The following is a 5,851-nucleotide window of genomic DNA, read 5'->3' on the forward strand; positions in this document are numbered from 1 at the left end:
ATTCTCCTGTGAAAATACATGGAATGAGACAATTTTCTCCTGAGATAATGGGAACTGCAGATGCTGGAGAATCCAAGATAATAACGTGTGGAGCTAGATGAAGACACCAGGCCAGCGAGCATCTCAGGAGCACAAAAGCTGACGTTTTGGGCCTGGACCCTTTGGTTTAAAACCGACAATTTCACCTGTTTCAGCTGACAAGTTAAAGAGCATGGGCCCATCCTCTTGGGGCCCATGAACAACGTTAACACACACTGAGGGAACCTAACAAGAAGAATAGGTTCATTTTGGTTACTGAGCAAATGTAAAGCCTGGCCCATTGGAGCCAACATTGATCCTTGCACCAACAGTTCCACACTCACTTCCTGCCTCATGCCCCCGCCCCCGCCCTCACAGCCATTGTTGCTTTTCCCATTGCTTCACTCCCACACTTTGCTTCTGAACGTGTTCCTGACCAATTGTAGGTGTTCAGTTAGAAACTACAACTTGAACCCGAATGCCTGGGATAGGACTTCATTCAATGGGATTGGATTTATTGCCCTTCCCTAATTAACCCACAGATGGAGGTGATGAGTTACTTTATTGAACACTCAAACTCCTTAGCACTTGGGTACAGCTTTGATGTTATTAGGAAGGGAGTTCCTGGATTTAGAAGCAGCGACGCTGAAGGAACAGTGGCACAGTTCAAACTCAGAATGGTGAGATACTTGGAGGGGAGTTTGTTGTGGTCAAATTCCCATGAAACTGCTGCCATTACCCTTCAATGTGAAGGCAAGCTCTCATTGGACTGATTCTGCTAGATCCAGGGTGTGTGTTCTGTGCATAACCAGCAACTCATTTTCATTCCTGAGGTTAACAGGAAGAGATATAAATCTTCATTTCCTAAGTGGGAATTGCATCCATGCCTGAGCGATGCAAGCACTAAAAGCCAACCAATTTACTTGACACTAATCCAAGCAACCTGACTTGCACACACTCCCAAGTCTGTTCTTACACCAGAAGCACCTTCACCAGCGAAGTGTCTTTCTCCAAGTTTTGAAATGATTCATATTATTGCCCTGCGTTTCAAAGCGGAGAAAACGGGGCTGTAATAATCTGATGTTGTTCAGTAGATGTATTGCAGAAAAGCTTCTGTTAACTGGTGATAGCAAGAACTGCAGATCCTTTATTCATACGCAGGATGAGGGGGATGTTTGGAGAGGCCAACATTTATCAGCCGTTTCCAATTTCCAGAGAGGGCAGAAAAGAGTTGACCACCTTGCTGTGGGTCTTGAGCCACATATAGGCCATACCAGGTAAGGATGGCAGTTTCCTTCCTGAAAAGATATCAGTGAACCAGGTAGGCTTTTCCCAACAATTGACTTCACTCCCAAAATGACGAAATGTCTGTCTATCTCAGCCTTGAACATACCTCGCCTTGTCAGAACACAACGGGTTAAGCAGCATCAGAGGAACAGGAAAGCTTGATGTTTCACGTCGGGACCCTTCTTCACAAATGGGGGAGGGGAAGGGGATTCTGAAATAAATAGGGAGACGGCGGAAGCGGATAGAAGATGGAGAAAGGAGAAGATAGGGTGAGAGGAGACAGACAGGTCAAAGAGTCAGGGTGAGAGCCAGTGAAGGTGAATGTAGGTGGGGAGTTAAGGGGGGATTAGGTCAGTCCAGGGAGGATGGACAGGTCAGGGGGCGGGATGAGGTTAGTGGGTAGGGGGTGGGGTTGGGGCTTGAGATGGGAGGAATGGTTAGGGAGGCGGGGACTAGCTGGGCTGTTTTTGGTGACATGTCCATCCTGGGCCTCCTGCATTAAGACAATGACGTCACCCGAAAGATGCAGGAACAGGATCTCATATTGCGCTTGGGAACTCTGCAGCCCAAGGGTATCAACGTGGATTTCACAAGGTTCAAAATCTCCCCACCCCTGACCACATGCCAGAATGTCCTGGGAACTGGAATCACAGGACAATGAAGAGTGAACTTTCTGATTGAGCACAAACAGTCCAGACACCTGCCATTTCTTTAAAAGGCCGGGCATTGACACAGGTGTTATTGGGACATGAACTGAGCTGAGACATGGGAAGAATTCTTTTTCCTGTGCATCAGGAATTCAAATCTCATCTCAGCTCTGGGACAATGAGAAAACTGAGAAATAGACAAGACACTGAAAGGGTCAAAGTGAGACGGGCCCGGTTGTAGAAGATCTGGTTCCCAGTGATGTGGATGGGTCTGCAGAGGGTAAGATCAGTCTGATCCCATGTCTCCCCAATGAATGTCCCAGGTTTTATTTTGGAAAAGTACAGCTGATACAAAACAATTGTCATTCCAAGTGAGGCAGTTGGAAGTTTGAATTCACTACAAGTCCGCTTTAAGGGCTGCTGCAAGAGCTCGCCATTTTCTGTGGTTCAATTGGCGGGTGCTTTCGACTGTGAAATGTGAAGTTGGTGGTTTGAGGTCACTGAGAAAGGAACAAGTGCTGTTCTCCCTCCACCAGTTCCCTTTTGAGTATACAGTTACGGGTTTTAATGCAGTCAGGAAAATGTTCACCAAACGGAAATCTTGTCTGGGGCGTGACCATAAAGTTATTTCTATGTTGCTTTAATAGCTACAATAAAGAGCTGGGAATGCTTGGAATCAGAATCAAAAACCTAAACTGCCCTACAGAAAGGAGAAAACAGAGTTTTGAAGAAGTTCTGAAATGTTCACTCAAATCCTGGGCCAAAGATGCTACCAGATCTGCTGAGTTTTTTTTTCCTGCAATGCATATTTTCATTTGCAAGTGAACGTTTATTTTATCTATTGGAATTAAACAACCGGAATCACCATGTATTGCATTAAACACTTTCGAAATCTGCAAAGTGATTGGATTCAAACAAACACTGCAATAATTCCTCCACAGTGTGACTGGTCATGGAAAGTGACCTGAAAAGACAAACAGCAGGGCATTTCTCCCATTAGTCATGGCCGAGTGGTTAAGGCAATGGATTTGAAATCCATTGGGTTCTTCCTGCGCAGGTTTGAATCCTGCTGACTACGGTTGAAAGCTGAGTAGAAACGCAAAGGCTGTTTATGACAGGAGTCAAAGCAGGACCAGCAAGACTTTTTACTGAGATTGCCAATGGTATGAAAAGGCAAATCTCTGCCGGTCATGTTCAAACAAACCAAACCTTTATAAAAGTTGTGATCAGAGATAATGGGAACTGCAGATGCTGGAGGATCCAAGATAACAAGGTGTGAAGCTGGATGAATACAGCAGGCCAAAAAGCATCTCAGGAGCACAAAAGCTGACGTTTTGGGCCGAGACCCTTCATCAGAGAGGGGGATGGGGTAAGGGTTCTGGAATAAATAGGGACAGAAGGGGAGGCGGGCCCACTCCCCATCCCCCTCTCTGATGAAGGGTCTAGATCCAAAACGTCAGCTTTTGTGCTCCTGAGATGCTGCTTGTCCTGCTGTGTTCATCCAGCTTCACACTTTGTTATCTTCATAAAAGTTAACGTGTTTTCGGATATAAACTTGCAGGGATATCCATGGTGAGGCGGTGAGCCATTTGCTGGAACTCCAAACTAAATTTTCTCATGGCGTTGAAAGTGAAATAAGCTTTGAATTCTTGATCTGCAGGCAACGAAAATCATTTGAAGGTCTCACCGAGAACAGCAAAGGGGAGGGGAAGCTGAAATAGTCCACAAGCTGCCCATGGGTATGTGCCAATTTATGAACCCCACCGACCGAATCACTGCAGTTGCTGGGAATGAAAAAAAAAACACAAAAACCCAGGCTGAGCATTATGAACCTTTAGAAGGGAGGGGAGAATGAAGTGTGAACCTGTACAACTGAACAAAGACAGTCAGGCACCTTGCCCTTCTTGAAGAGGCTCACACATTGACTCTGATATTCTCGGGGACATTTGTTGCTGTGTGTGCAAGTATTCTATGTAATTTTCTCCTACACGGATAACTTATATATAAGCCAAGTGTCAGCTTTTGACACCTCCTCTTACGGTCCCCATGATCATAACCCCACCGCAACCACCAAAACAGCATCTCCCAGACCGCCCATAACCTCATCACCAGCAGCCTCATGCCTCAGCGTTCGCCAACCCCTCACGGCCCGCTTCTACGCACTTCCCAAAATCCATAAACCTGACTGCCCTGATCGACCCAGCGTCCCTGCTCCTGCCCCACCGAACTTATCTCCACTTATCTCGACTCTTTTTCCTCCCCCCGGTCCAGGTGATCCCCACCTACATCCAGGACACCACCCAATCCCTCCACCTCCTCCAAAACATTCGAATCCTTGGCCGTCAACACCTCATCTTCATCATGGATGTCCAATACCTGTATACTTGCATTCTCCTAAAAAGCTCTCTGCTTCTTCCTGTCCCGCAAGCCAGACCAGTCCCCCTTCACCGATAGACACCAAACTGAACTCGTCCTTAATCTGAGCAACTTCTCCTTTAACTCCAGCCACTTCCTGCAGATGAAAGGGGTGGCCACAGTGGCACAAACTGTACCTGCCTCTTTGTGGGAAATATGGAACAGTCCCTTTTCCACAGTTACACTGGCCCTATCCCCCCACCTCTTCTTCTGTTACATCGATGACTGTATCAATGCTGCTCCATTCTCGCACGAGGAGCTTGCACATTTCATCTACCTTTCCAACACCTTCCACCCCAACCTGACGTTCACCTGGGCCATTTCTGATACCTGTTTGTCCTTCGTAGACCTCTCTGCTCCCAAAATGAGGTGATCTACTCCCGGACATCTGAGGTGTCTTTGTTTTTCAAGGACGGCAATGGCCGCACACACACACACACACACACACACACACACACACACACACACACACACACACACACAAACACACACAAACACACACACACACACACACACACACACACAACCCCCCCCGCAACAGTGGTTGCAAATACCCTTGACCCCATCTTTTGCATTTCCCACACCTCAGCCCTTACACTCCCTCCCCACAATCAAAACAAATAGAGAATTCCCCTTGTCCTCACGTATCACCCCATCAATCTCCGGATCTAACACATCATTCTCCATCACTTTCACCACCCACAATCTGACCCCACCACCAAAGACATTTTTCCCTCCCCACCCTGATCAGCTTTCTGGAGGGACCACGCTCTCCATGGCTCCCTCTTCCACTCCACACTTCCCACGAGCCCCACCAGCCCTGGCACCTTTCCCTGCAACCGCAGGAAGTGCTACACCTGCCCCTACACCTCCCTCCTCACTTCCATTCCAGGCGCCAAGAAAACCTTCCACACTAAACAGATGTTCACCTGTACATCTGCTGATGAGGTCTTTTGCACCCTCTGTTCCCAATGTGGCTTCCTCTACATCAGGGAGACCAAACGCAGGCTGAGAGATCACAGAGAGCACCTACACTCAGTTTGTGACAAACAACAACTCCCAGTCGTAAAACCACTTCAACTCCCCCTCCTGCTGCCTTGATGACATGACCATCCCGGGCCTCCTCCAGTGTCACGACGATGCCACCCGAAGGTTGGAGGAACAGGACCTCATATTCGGCCTGGGAACCCTGCAGTCCTGTGGTATTAATGTGGACTTCACAAGCTTCAAAATCTCCCCAACCCTGACCTCATCCCAAGATCAGTGCCCGCTCATCCCTGCCCCTTGACTTGCCCATCTTCTCTCGAACATATTCACCTCTCCCTCCTCACTGAACAACCCACATCCCCACTCCCTTCCTACACTCACCTCTTCAAGCTTCATACCCGCCTCATTGACCTGTCTATCTTCTTTCCCACCCTATCCACTCAACTATCTACCTGCTATCACTGTCCACCCATTTATTTCAGAGACCCCTCACCCTC

The 5,851-nt window shown here is 47.8% G+C and overlaps 1 non-coding gene across 1 annotated transcript; it reads left to right on the top strand.

The window, feature by feature from the left end:
* The first annotated feature begins 2,948 nt into the window (after positions 1-2,948).
* trnas-uga (transfer RNA serine (anticodon UGA)) lies at positions 2,949-3,030 on the top strand. Its single transcript has one exon. It is a non-coding gene; the product is annotated as a tRNA-Ser (tRNA).
* Positions 3,031-5,851: the final 2,821 nt, after the last annotated feature.

This window comes from Stegostoma tigrinum, unplaced genomic scaffold, assembly GCF_030684315.1.
Source record: "Stegostoma tigrinum isolate sSteTig4 unplaced genomic scaffold, sSteTig4.hap1 scaffold_58, whole genome shotgun sequence".
Taxonomy (NCBI): domain Eukaryota; kingdom Metazoa; phylum Chordata; class Chondrichthyes; order Orectolobiformes; family Stegostomatidae; genus Stegostoma; species Stegostoma tigrinum.